The sequence below is a fragment of the Pleurodeles waltl genome, chromosome 7 (assembly GCF_031143425.1).
Source record: "Pleurodeles waltl isolate 20211129_DDA chromosome 7, aPleWal1.hap1.20221129, whole genome shotgun sequence".
NCBI classification, from domain to species: Eukaryota; Metazoa; Chordata; class Amphibia; order Caudata; family Salamandridae; genus Pleurodeles; species Pleurodeles waltl.
Window position 1 is genome coordinate 106419755 of NC_090446.1, and position 14959 is coordinate 106434713.

Here is a 14959-nt window from a genome sequence, read left to right on the forward strand (position 1 = left end):
CTGGCCACTCAGAGCAGTCCAGTGTGCCAGCAGCACCTCTGTTTCCAAGATGGCAGAGGTCTGGAGCACACTGGAGGAACTCTGGACACCTCCCAGGGGAGGTGCAGGTCAGGGGAGTGGTCACTCCCCTTTCCTTTGTCCAGTTTCGCGCCAGAGCAGGGCTAAGGGGTCCCCTGAACCGGTGTAGACTGGCTTATGCAGAATTGGGCACATCTGTGCCCAACAAAGCATTTCCAGAGGCTGGGGGAGGCTACTCCTCCCCTGCCTTCACACCATTTTCCAAAGGGAGAGGGTGTAACACCCTCTCTCAGAGGAAGTCCTTTGTTCTGCCATCCTGGGCCAGGCCTGGCTGGACCCCAGGAGGGCAGATGCCTGTCTGAGGGGTTGGCAGCAGCAGCAGCTGCAGTGAAACCCCAGGAAGGGCAGTTTGGCAGTACCAGGGTCTGTGCTACAGACCACTGGGATCATGGAATTGTACCAACAATGCCAGGATGGCATAGAGGGGGCAATTCCATGATCATAGACATGTTACATGGCCATATTCGGAGTTACCATTGTGAAGCTACATACAGGTAGTGACCTATATGTAGTGCACGCGTGTAATGGTGTCCCCGCACTCACAAAGTTCAGGGAATTGGCTCTGAACAATGTGGGGGCACCTTGGCTAGTGCCAGGGTGCCCTCACACTAAGTAACTTTGCACCTAACCTTTACCAGGTAAAGGTTAGACCTATAGGTGACTTATAAGTTACTTAAGTGCAGTGTAAAATGGCTGTGAAATAACGTGGACGTTATTTCACTCAGGCTGCAGTGGCAGGCCTGTGTAAGAATTGTCAGAGCTCCCTATGGGTGGCAAAAGAAATGGTGCAGCCCATAGGGATCTCCTGGAACCCCAATACCCTGGGTACCTCAGTACCAAATACTAGGGAATTATAGGGGTGTTCCAGTAAGCCAATGTAAATTGGTAAAATTGGTCACTAGCCTGTTAGTGACAATTTGAAATAAATGAGAGAGCATAACCACTGAGGTTCTGGTTAGCAGAGCCTCAGTGAGACAGTTAGGCACCACACAGGGAACACATACATATAGGCCACAAACTTATGAGCACTGGGGTCCTGACTAGCAGGGTCCCAGTGACACATAACAAACATACTGAAAACATAGGGTTTTCACTATGAGCACTGGGCCCTGGCTAGCAGGATCCCAGTGAGACAGTGAAAACACCCTGACATACACTCACAAACAGGCCAAAAGTGGGGGTAACAAGGCTAGAAAGAGGCTACTTTCTCACAAAGAGGGAGAATGGCAATAAAGGGAGAAAGAAAGAGGAAGACATACATTTTAAAAGAGGAACATATGGAGAAAGCAGAGGTGAAAAGGACCTTGCAAGAGTGAAACCGGAAGTGGCTGATGGTGGATGAAATAGGAAGGCGGTGCATTCAAGACCAGGGAGCCTCGGTACTGGGCAACGATGGCACGTGGGAGTGCCAGAAATGAGTTCCTCATATTATTTTTAAAAAAGTGCGGGTAGAATCCAGCACCTGGAATCCCTTCTAAACCGACTTTCATATTGATGTCTATTACGTCACTCGCACAGAACTGGCGCTCTGATTTTGCTCTCTGCAGACAATCATGCCGACTTAATGAACTGGCTGCAGTGATTTAATTATTTCGGAAGTTTTCATTGCCTCCAAGTAGAAAGAAATATTGCTGGAAAGGTTCCCAATCCCAAACCAATTAGACTGAATGGCGTGCACTGATGAAACCTTATTGCAATATAAACCTTGAAAATCAGAAACAAAGGGAAAAATAGCCACCTAGATCTATTGATACAAATGTATAAACACTGTTCTGGGACTTAAAAGAAAGCATGCATGCAAGTGACATACATTCATCAGGACGTTCAAATGTCATGGTTGTCATTTTCAGACATCTGAATTTAAATGTCCCCACTAATTGATTTCACAGGTTACTAATAAAGAACATGCGATACCAGCAAGAGATGGTTGGACAGAAAATGCCTTTCTCAATTTTACATGCCTGCTTCAATTAGTCTTCTTGGTAAGAAATAGGTCAGGTAAGAGGTACATTTTAATTACGCCAGCATAGTTTGCATAATTTCAGGAATTTTTCATTATGCTTGCTACTGGATGTTCTGCCATTACTCCACTTCACCTAATTATACACTATTCACGGTAAGAATTTACTGTGCATGGTGACATTTGTGGTATAAATGTACCCTAAACACACACAGTAACAGCACGAGGATGCATTTCGTGCTAAAATATAGAGCATTTTGTGTAATTACCCAAATGTCGCACACCTGACTACTTAATGGAGAAAAAAATGCGAACATTCAATAAAAGCGAAAAAATGAATTTCTTTGGATCTGGGCGTAGCTTGGTCAGTAAGATTGTGGGTGGGGGGTCATGAGCATCAAATTTTAATGTTAAAATGCATTATAGGGCAAGCAGGGTGCACAAAAGGGGTTTGGGGACAGTGGAAAGGGAGAGGAATAAGGCCCAAATTTATACTTTTTCACGCAAAAATGCTTGCGCAATTCCAGAGCACCAGCCGGGCATCAGAGTTAAGGAATGGCGCAAGCCGGCGCAAAGGCTGGGCTTTATGTCAAGGAAAATTACGTTAGCTGGGTGGGGTGGTGGTATGGGGGAAGGGGGGTTGCACTGAAAAATGACACTAGGTTGGTTAGAGTAAAAAAAAAAATGCCTCTAACCAGCCTAGTGTAATTTCTGAACACAAAACCTACCATACCACATGACTCCTGTCTTAGAAAAGACGGGAGTCATGCCCACCACCTCAGTGGTCAGCACAGGGGACAAGGGTCCCCTGGGCATGGCCTTTGCACCCAGTGCCATGTAGGGGGGCGCATTTCAGGGCCCCTGATGGTATTGAAAAAAATAATACAAAATACTTACCTCTACTTACCTCTAGTTACCTGTGATTGGGTCCCCCATCCTCCGCTGTAGCTCTGGTGTGGGTGAGGGTGTCCCTGGGGCCTGGGGAGGGCACCTGTGGGTTCTTTCCATGGTATTCCAACATAGAAATGGGCCCACAGGTCCCCTTATGCCTGCCCTGACCCAGGCTTTAAATAATGGTGCTAAGCAAGCTGAGCGCCATTATTTAGGCCTGCCTCCCTCCCGTGCACCATTTTTGCACAGGAGGATAAATAAGGCGACTGTGCCTTATAGTAATTTTTTGCCCGGGAATGCCTACCTTGCATCTCATTGACACAAGGTTGTTTCCCGCTAGGAAAAAATGACTTTAACTCCAAAACTTTGGTGCTAGATGGGTCTGGCGCCAAAGTATAAATTTGGAGTTAGGTTTGCGCCGAATTTGCGTAAAAAAAAATACACAAATTCAGCACAAAGCAAGTACAAATCTGGGCCTAAGTGAAACAAAGCACAATATTTTGTGAAATAACCAGCATTTTTTTTAAGTCTTTCCAAAGAGAGTGAGGGAGAGTTTGTGTGAGCGTTTTATTTTGCGTGTGTAATATTCATGGTGAAATCCGACGGACATCCCACCATACCTGACTAAAAGCCACTGTACCCAACTATTTATCACAAGGTGCATTTGTTAGTGGGGTTGTAACACCCCTCCCCCCGAAACTACGCCCCTGCAGACACTTAATAATAAAAATGTCCCCATGTGTATTGTTTTGTGACAAGTTTCCTTACTAAAAGCCTTTGTAACCAGAGGCAAGATGGAGGCATGAGAGAATATAAAGGGACAAGTGATAAATTTGCAAATGTAAATGGATAGGGCGCACACCAAGGTTTTTTTTTTCAAGTAGTCATGTTTCACCTCCGAGTGCAAGCCATTTATGCTCATTCTGTGAGAGTGCTTCACCAGTCTTCTGTCACAATCCACAGTGCTGAGTGAGTGCTAAGGGTGCAGGTCCTAAGAACCACAAAGTGCTTGTGGCCTAAGGATTAACAAAGGGGAGATGCAAAAATAATCAAGAAGCTAAACAAGTAACAAAAAGGAAAAACACTCACTGGATATGTGCTGTTGAAAAGCCAATTATAATAGGCAAAACGTATACCTCTCCCTGGGCCGTTAGAGAAATAATTTCTCGCCTGAACCAAAGTAATAGCAGCAGCGCGTGAACAATCAGTTAAAATGTGCATGTTCGCATCTCTCCATGTGTCCTGAGTCTACATCCTAAAGTGAAGTTCAATGATGCGTGTGTGTGTGTGTGGTGGTGTGGTTCGGAGGAGGGTGGGAGGGAAGAGTGGGAGAGGGGAGATTGCTGGGAAAAGGCAGATGTTATGATATCACACATAAACAATTATACTTGCTGGCTTATTTTTATGCATTCTTTTTAGTTCAAGAACACAGCTCAGTATCCTGTTGCAAAAGAACTACTGTGAGTTTGACAGAAGCTCACATGAGCTTATAGCCCACTCATTTCTTACCATTGGTTGGTTTTGTTGTCACTCTCATTTGCTTGCTTCTTATTCCATGGCTTTTCGTGATGCAGCTTGCATAGCCTCTTTACCATTGTTTCCTTTGCGTGCTCCACTGATGACTTTACGGGAATCATTTTTTCTTTTTTTATGTTAATCACTCACTGTGAGTGCAGCTGGTTTTGCATCTGTCTTCCTTGTGTGCTTTACCTCTCTAGGGTTCTCTCTTCCTCTCTCTTACCTGTGTGCTTCTCCCACATGCTGCATTCCATGTTACTCTCTCTCGCGATGGTGCTACTATTCTACCACCTGCACTGCTATGTCCCCCCATGTGTCTTCTTTGTTTTTCCCCCTGTTGTCATAATTCCCAGCTGTTAGCCAGCTCTCACATCCTGTATTGCTAAAATTCTCACCCACCCCCCTGTTGCTGCAATGCCAACCTGCCGTCCCTCTATAGATGTCACTCTCTCCATGCTCCCTTGGCCTGCTCCTGTGTTTAAAGAATTTTTAACAAAAAAAAACGTTCTTAATTACTTCACTTTCTTCTTCTCTTTCATCAATCCCACACAGAATTTGCGCTGCTGTGCAACATAGCAAAAAACATTAACAAAGTCAATATGTCATGTAAGCCCGACACAGTGGCTTTGCCAATACATTTTTAGGTCGAAGCCTGCCAGTCAGTGCAGCTGTCTGGTTTGTTAAAGACATCTTGTAAACATTCAGAAAGCTGACCTAGGAATTTATTCCGCCTCTTGCTTACCATTGTCTTTATAGTTTGTAACTCACATTTTCTGTTTTTCTATTTGCTGCCTTTATTTGCTTTAGGCTGTCTAGCTTAAGTTTGTCCCTCCGGTTGCCCAAACCTTGTTTACTGCATTCTTCCACAAACTTGGCCTCTAAATCTTGTTCTTATCTTGATACATTTGCTGTGCATTCAAAGACAGAGGTAAATGTCAAGTTCTCTCTTCTGATGGAGCTTGGTGTTCACTTTTCATTCTCTGGCTTTAAAGTGAGAGAATCTATGTGACAATCCTGCTGAGTACCTATGTGAGAAGAGAGGGTGTAGGAATTATTTTTTTTCCTTGCACACAATTACAAACATGAACTGTGCTGATGTTTCAAAACATATGTGAACTAGTACAAATGAAGCACATTTTATGTGCAATTCTGAAGTGAGGTGGAAACAAATATTTGAATAAAATCAAAACACTTCAATACACTGCGTGATGACATTTGCACACATTATTGTTTTCGTGCAGTAAACCTGTATTTCAGTGCAAATATAATGGTAATTTCAATTGAAGATGTGTGTCTGTAATGGCAATGCACTACCACACCATGATTATTCCACACTACACCACTCCATCCCATTCTATGCCCTTCCACTCTATGTCACACCACACCTTTCAACGACATTCCACTCTATGGAATGCCATGCCACTGGACTTAATGCCACTCAATCCACGGTACTCACTCAACAACACAACACATCACTCCAGTCTATGCTCTTCCACACCACACCACTTACCGAACTCCACTCTACCCTACCCCAATCTAGCCCACTTCACTTCAATCTACCCCACGCCATTCCACTCCAATGAATCCCAATCTACCCCACCCAACTCCAATTTGCTACAGTTTTCCCAATTCTACTCCACCCTTATCCCACTCCACTCCTCCCAATCAACCTCATTCCACTCCAATCTACCCAATTTTGCTCCAATTTATCATGCTCCAATCTACTCACCCAATTTACCCATCCCACTCCTTTTCACTCCAATCTCCCCATCCCACTCCAATCTAACCCACTTCAATCTACCCACTCCAACCCAATCTACCGCACTCCACTCAATCTATCCCAATCAACCCGAATCCAATCTACCTCACTCCACTTCACACTACCACACTCCACTCCACCCCAATCTACCCCACTCCACTCTAGTTTACCACACTCCACTCCATTTCAATCTGTCTTACTCCACTCTGAACTACCCCACTTCACTCCAATCTATCCCTCCACTTGATCTAACCCATTCAACCCCATCCCACTCCAATCTACCCCTTTCCACCCCAAACTACCACATTCCATTCAATTGTACCCCACTCTGCTCCAAGCTACCCCACACTACCTCACTCCAATCCACCCAATCTATCCAACTCCAATCTACCCCACTCCAGTGTGCCATAATCCATCTCCTCCACTCCAATCTACCCAACTCCACCCCAATACTCCCGAAAGTACTCTACTCCACTGCAATCCAATCCACCCAAATGAATTCAAATTTACCCCACTCCACTCCAAACTCTGCTGCAATCTATCCAACTCCTCTCTCCCTTAATCTACCCACTTCAGCCCTGTCTTCCCCACTCCACTACAATCTACCCAACTACAATCTACCCCACTCCAATCTACCACAATCTACTCTTCTCTATATACCCCACTCTAAGCTACCACCATACACCCGACTCCAAACTACCACACTCAAATCCACCCAGTCTACCCAACTTCACTCCACTCTAATCAAACTCACTCACTCTACCACATTCAACTCCAATCTACCCCATTCCGTTTCACTTCAATCTACCCCATTCCACGCCAATCTAACCCACTCCTCCTTCTTCCACCTCATTCTAATCTACCCCACCCCACTCCACCTCAATCTTCCCTACTCCAATCCATTCCTCCCATTCTACCCCACCCCAATCTATCCCACTCCAATCTACCCAATCTACTCCACTCCAGTCTAATCTACCCCACACTACCCCAATCTAAACCAGTCCAACCTACTGCACTGAAATCCACCCCACCCCACTCCACTCCACTCTACCCCTCTCCAACTCAACCCACTCTACTCCTGCTTCCCCACTCCACTCTAATCTACCCCACTTAAATCATCCCTCTTCAATCTACCCCACTCCAATGTACCCACTAAAATATCCCACACTCCATTCTACCACATTCCATCCCAATCTACACTACTCTCTTGCACCCAATCTACCCCACTCTAATGCACCTTACTCTACCGACTCCTCTCCACTCCAATCTACCCTTCTCCACTCTTCCCCAATCTATCTAACCTCACTCTAATCTTAACTCCAATCCAATCTAGCAACTTAAAAAGATGATGGATGGAGTGCTGAAATCTTTCAAACACTCACCTCCCATTCCCAGATCTAAGTTTAATCCATCATTCTTTTGCTCACTATCCCACCACAGTTTGGATCCAGCCATATGCAAATCAGTCTTGACCCTGTTCCCCACAGGAACAGTCCAGCTTGAACTGCCAGGTCCGGTCCTCCCTGGACTGGAAACAAGCATTGTGGGACTGGTTTCAGGGGATCACCATTATCAGCCAGGCTAGCTTGAATCTACAGGCACAGTGAGCATTGGGCACACGTTTGGGTTGGACTGTTTCCATGGGGAAGAGAGTCAAGATTGATTTGCATATGGCTGGGTCCAAACTGGGGTGGCATGCTGAGCAAAAGAACGATGGATTAAGCACAGATCTGTGACTGGGGGTGAGTGTTTGAAAAGTTTCAGCACTCCGTCCATCATCCTTTTGTGTTGCTAAAGTTGCCTTAAGTGGGAAGGGTATACCCAGACGTGGGGCTTGTGCTCACTGTGCCACTGTATATCAAGCTAGCCTGGTTACTGCTTTCACCCCCCACTCTTCAACATTAATTCTCCCCCACCCAGCCTCCCACTTTGATGCTTTCAACTCTGCACTACATTCTGGTGAGAAACAAGCATTGGCAAAGTCAATAGATCTCGCCGAAGTGAGAGCTATTGGATAAGTCAATTTGTTTTAGCCATTATGCACACCAGTGTGGCTGCTGTTTAGCATGGCTAAATGTTAGTGGTGTGGGGTGTGGTAGACTGGAATTTGGTAGATTGGGCTAGAGTGGAATGGGTTACATTGGTGTAGAGTGGAGAAGAGTAGATTGGCCTAGAGTTGAGTAGGGGGTAGAGAGGTGTAGGATAGAGTGGTGTGGATTGGGGTAGATTGTGGTAGAATGAAGTGGAGTTAAGTGGGGTAGATTGGAGTGGGGTAGATTGAAGTAGGGTAGATTGTGTTGAGGGAGCTGGGTAGATTAGTGTGGTAGATTTAAGTGGAGTAGATTGTACTGACATAGATTGTGTTGGAGTTGGGCAGATTGGGGTGGAGTGCAGTAGAATGGAGTGAAGTAGATTGGAGTAGACTAGAGTGGAGTAGAGTGGAGTGGAATTGGATAGATTGGAGTGGAGCACAAAAGGATGATGGACGGAGTGCTGAAACTTTTCAAACACTCATTCCAGTCACAAAACTGGGTTTAATCCATTGTTCTTTTACTCACCATGCCACCCCATTTTGGACCCAGCCACATGTAAATCAGTCTTGACCCTTGAAAGCAGTAACTGTGTAGAGTTGGGTTGAAATCTGCAATGTAGGAGCATGGTGATGGAGCTGAAAGCAGCAATGCAGGAGTGTGGGGGATGAATTGACCAGTATGGGCCTTCTTCAATCGCTGCTCATAATCTTGCAGGGATGCCATCACACCATTGCATCCCACATCAGCCATAAATCACACAAAAAGAAGGGGCAGAGCATGGCAGAGTATTTCTTCTTCTTGTGTTCTAGCTATAAAAGCACACCTCGAAGGGAGCATCACAGGGTTTCATCATACAGCCTGGAGACAGAAGCACTGCTTGCCGTTGTGACCACCTAATGCACTTCATGTATTTTTCTCGTAGTAGCTCAGCATTAAAAGAGCACACACCCTTGTTACTCCTCACGACCAGGAGACAGAACAGTGCTGAAACTAGGCATTTCAAGGGGAAAAGAATAATGAGAGATTATGAAAAGTGTGGACCAGTGGCGGCCGGCAGCTTTAGGAGGGAGGGGGGGCGGTCGGGAAGTACACATGCACTCATTCTTTCACACACACACGCACACACATCCATTAACAACACTCATAACATTCAAACATTCACGCACGCACCAAACATTCATTTTAAAAGATCACACACACACACACTCATTCTTTTCACACACACACGCACGCACATCCATTAACAACACTCATAACATTCAAACATGCACGCACGCACCAAACATTCATTTTAAAAGATCACACACACTCATTCTTTCACACAAACACACACACACGCACATCCATTAACATCACTCATAACATTCAAACATGTATGCACGCACCAAACATTCATTTTAAAAGCTCACACACACACACACACGCACTCACACACTTACCTTCAGCCTTGGAGGTCCCAGGAGGGTTGGGACGGCTGCCTTCCTCATTAGCTGACCTTAGATCCAAGCCTCGTCACAGAGTGGGATGGGGTCAGTGAGACTGCTGACCCCACCCCACTCTGTGACGAAGTGTCACTGAAAGACACTCACCCTGGGCGCTTCAGGGCATAAACCTGAAGCGCCCAGGTCAAAGTCAATGGGTGACGCTTTCCTCGTCACCCAGCGGAGGGCCTCGAGGCACCTTTGCTGAGCCGAGGAGGTCATGTCCATAGGAGCTGTGATCTCCTCATCCCAGCAAACTTCAGCTCAGGCAGCCAGGAGTCTGCGCATGTCTACTCCTGGCTGCCTGACCTGAACATGAAGAGTGTTTGTCAGGCTGACCTTTGATCAGGGGCAAAAGGTGGGGGGGCGTGGCCCCTCTGCCCTAAAGGATGGGCCGCGCCTGGTGTGGACCATGCCCACAGGGAGAAGACAGGAAAGAATTTCACATGCACAGCTTCAAATCTATCTTTTAAGTGAACACACCTATGGGAAACCTTTATGGACAGACGAAATAATGAGTTTGAAAGAACAGCTCAGAAGTAATAATAATACAGTACTGATGTCTTTGTATAGTGCCTAGCTCTAAGGTGTGGGGACTACACCTCTTCTGCGGTGTCACCAGATGTTCTTTGTCACTACTACCAGGATAGCTAAGTGCAGGAAATGACACAGCTGGCAGATCCTGTCGCTTCTGAAAGTTGTGGCGCTTGTAACATGTTAAAATAAAACAAGAATAAAAGCGCAATGGAGGTAGCAGCAGGAAGAAAGAGTGGGTGGGGGGATGAAATAGTACCTCAATCATATCAGAAGAAGCGGATGGGCACTGATTAACATGAATCAATCTGTGCTTGGTCCACATGCCACAGCAAGGAATGGAAGTGATGTTTGCCCTGTGCTGGACAATTAGAAGGCTGAAAATAAGAGTGACACCAGAGCCAACAAATGGTAAGCAAGGAGCAGGTTCCAAGCCCTCTTTGTAGACAATAGAGTCTTGCAAGCGAGATGCAGGCACTAGTGCATGCACTCATAGCTTGACCGTTAAAAAAAAGCATCAACATTGTTTTCCTTTCTTAAATTATGCTGTACAGCATCGCCAAAAAACATCGGCAAAGCCAGTATGGTTTTGCCAATGCTTGTGTATTTCTTATTTATACCTGTGTTGTATAGCGCAGATTTATCACTTGCTTATTTCAGAGAGTACACAAACGCCCCACATGAGGGGAAAATTTTGAAAGTCTTCCAAGGGAAAATATTACTGACTCTGGAAAAACATGACGGTAGACTAACAAGACAAGTTCAGGACTAAGGGAGTGATTATGAATTTGGTGGTCCTAGGACCCCCAAACCTGCAGTGGCTGTCCAACCACTGCAATCCTGGAGGTCCGACTGCCAGATTACGCACCTGGTGGTTGGACTGCCGCCACCGCCAGGATCAGGGATCCTGACAGGTTGGCGGCGGTCAAAGTCATGGTCAGACGTGGCGGTGCCGAGTTCAGCACTGCTGTGCTGATCATGACTCTCCTTTCCAACAGCCTTTTCATGGAAGGGTCCACGCTGTGAAAAGGCTGGTGGAAAGGCAGAGTGGAGGGCCACAGGGGGGCCCCGGCACTACCTATGACCATGTTGTGGGCCCCCCCTACTAGCACCCTCAGTATGCACACTGTCTGCTGTGGCAGGCAATGCGCATCCTGAGGGTGCTGTGTGGGACCGCATTGGCCTCAGCTCCCTCAGGGAGCCAAGGCCAATGCTGTCGCACTGTTTCCACCAAGCTGACCGGTGGGAACATTGTAATACAACATTTCCGCCAGTCAGCCCACTGGAAACATCGTAATCTGACAGTGGTAAAGTTGTCGGATTGACGGGCACCTCACCACAGCCGTATAGGAGTTCGGGCGGACACACCGCTCCACTCGTAATCGACCCCTAAGTTTATGAATTTTCCAGGGAGAGTTGGACCTTTGTGCTTTGGGGCTTGAGAGGTTACTTGTTAACTTGGTGTAGTAGTAGTAGAATTATGGATTTTCACAGAAAATTTTACTTCTGTGGAATGTCACTGTGATAATGAAAGGCAAAAGTTATCATAGTAGTGGTAAAGTCCATAGGCCTATGATATTGCATTGAAATGTTCGTTGATGTTGAAATGTCTATTGAGGTGTCAATCTTTTATTTTCATTTGAAAAAAGTGTGCTAAACCAAGGCATCTGTTTTTTATAAGAAATGGCACCTACTTGTTTTGCTAAGGAACATTATACGTTAGTGTTTTTATTTACATGACGCATTGCCAAAGATGGTAGGAATGAGCTGAACATTGTGAACACCCTTGCGAAAGCCAGCAGGCCTAACATTTCAATAGTGCATAACTCAGTATAGGTTGGTGTAGGTACATGCTGAGGTTGTGTTTTTAGGGGGAGGCGATTGCTGTAGCATGAACGGTCAAAGGTACCGCAGAAAAATCAGGTTTAGTCTAGGTTGACTCTGATAGCTTCCCACTAAAACCTTTCCTAGGTTGGTTTTTTTTCTAACGTTGTTTGGAGGCCTCAAGCTTTAATTGCTTTTTCTACCTGCCATTTTATAAATAGCTGAAATTTTGTATGAACTAGTTAGTTGTTCGTGTGTTAAAGTACTTTTCCCTTTCAGACAAAAAGCACCAACTGCATAAGTAGCATGATTTGAGAAATTTCCCATTACTCTTGTTATGGGAAATTACAGAAATTATGGCATTAAGCCATTTTGTGTAGTTACACGCCACTCACAGTAAAAATTTACGACAAATGTGCAGGAACAAAAAAGACAAATGACAGTTGTTTGTGATGCTTTGTTTAAATGCATCCTCATGCCTAAAATTGGCACAATCCCACATTCCATGCTAAAATATAGTGTAAAATGAGAGATTTGATTTTCTTATAGTTACCCATAATGTTTCTTAGTGAGAGATTTGATTTTGTTGTAATTACACATAGGCCCTCATTACGACTTCGGCGGTCTTACAAGAAGACCGCCAAAGCCGCGGGCACCACTATACCGCCAGTGGTGGCGGTGTATGTGGCTCCCTATTATGACTTTTCCGCTGGGCCAGCAGACGGAAACAGTGTTTCCGTACGCTGGCCCAGCAGAAAAGTCACATCAACATTGCAGCCGGCTCATAATAGAGCCAGCAGCAATGTTGATATGCAGCGGGTGCAGCAGCACCTGTCACGCATTTCACTGCCCGAAATTAGGGCAGTGAAATGCGCGATGGGGCTGTGCCTGGGGGCCCCTGCACTGCCCATGTCAAGTGCATGGACAGTGCAGGGGCCCCCAGGGGAACCCCGAGTCCCCCTTACCGCCAGCCTTTCCATGGACAGGCTGGCGGTTGGGGACTCATAATTCCCAGGGCAGCGGTGCTTGCACCCCTGCCCTGGGGATTATGACCGCCAAGCGGAAGCCTGGCGGTATGTTGGAGGGGCCGGCGGTATGGCCGTGGCTAATGCGCCATGGTCATAATATGCTGGCAGTACACCTCCAGCGTGTTGGTGGTGTTACCGCCAGCTTACCACCGGCCGCCAGGGTCGTAATGAGGCCCATAATGTCACTTAATTTTGTGGAGATTTTGTGTGATTACGCAAAGTAAATTACATACATTTTGCACACCACTATTTATAAGTTTCTATTCCACTGCACATCACAGCCTCACCTTTGGACTTCTTTGCCTCACAATCTTAATAGTCAAGTGCTTAAATGGATATTTGATTCCAGTTTGAGGTTCCGCAGTACTAGGACCTCTCATCCAAATTTTCTCATTTTTTCTGGTTTTGTGGAGGAAGAAACTGGAATATTGATGGTGATCAAAGAGTTATCCTGTGTTTTGTGCCATTTATTTGCAGTTGATGTATGTGTTTGGTGAGAGTGTAGGGTTAGGGAGTAATCTACAGTGGCGTAACTAAACTTGAGGGGACGCCCTGCAAAGTGCATGGTGGGGCTCCACCCTCCAGACTCACTCAGGAGCTCTCAGCCAGGATACCAAGCTGTGGGGGTCCTCAGGAGCTTGGGACCCCCTGCACCACAGGGTCTGCAGGGGTGTTTGTATGCCACTGGTGCTCTAACACTTATTTTAGATTTTTGGTAAATAGTTTTATGGTTCTGAGGTAAGGAGCAAATATGGGTTTGGCCCAAGATTGATGCTTGATTTAAAAACATTTTCCTGTTGTTACCCTGGTTCGCCGACCTTCCATCACTACAACTCGGAGACCCTCCACACGGTGAACACAGAATGCTCTGGTGCCTGCTATTTCACATCACCTAGGAACACTCATGGACCATTTTCTTGCCTCTACTCTCACCGCACCCTCGCCCTACAACAAGCTCCAAACCCTCCCACCACTGAGCCACTAAACACCAACCCGGAGCACCTCAGCTGTATCCTCCTCAACGTTCGATCCCTCCACAAAGACACTATAGAACTCTGGGACCTTCCAGACTCCACCCTCCCAGGCATCATCTTTCTCACGAGACATGGAAAAACCTAGCGTCAGCACTGGACATCGCCATTGCCATCCCCAGCCACTGCAAACTGCTCTGAAAAGACCGAACATTTCGCCCAGGTGGCGGCCTGGCCATTGTACACAAATCCACCCTCTACCTGACAATCAACGTGGAAGAACACTCCCTACTCATGGGGCACCTCCGTTTCCAGATTCACATCACCCCCAATTCTACCTTCCTTGGGCACCCTCATCTACAGGCCACACGGCCCCTGCTCACCCTTCAGAGACTCCATCGTCGACATCATCTCTCCTTATGTTCTCGCCTCCTCAAACTACTTCCTCCTCAGTGACCTCAACTACTATGTTGACAAGGGCAACGACACCAACATCGCTTCCCTGCTTGATAACCTCACCACAATAGGACTAACACAACTGGTCACCTCGCCAACACACGTCTCTGGGCACACATTCAACACCATCTTTTCCACCAACAATAACATCACTGTCGACAACACCTCCACTCTTCACTGGACTGACCACCACTGCATCCATTTCACCATCACCTCACCGACCATCCACCTCCGCACACTCCGAGCCCCATGCAGAAAATGGAACCAGATCACTGAGGAACAGCTCACCAACACCCTCAGCAAGTCTCCTCTCCCATCACCACAGATGCTAAAATCTCAGCAAGGAACTTCTACCAATGGATCTCTGAATGACCCAATTACCTAGCACCTCTCTGCAAGACCTCAGTCAAGCACCACCTCAAGAAG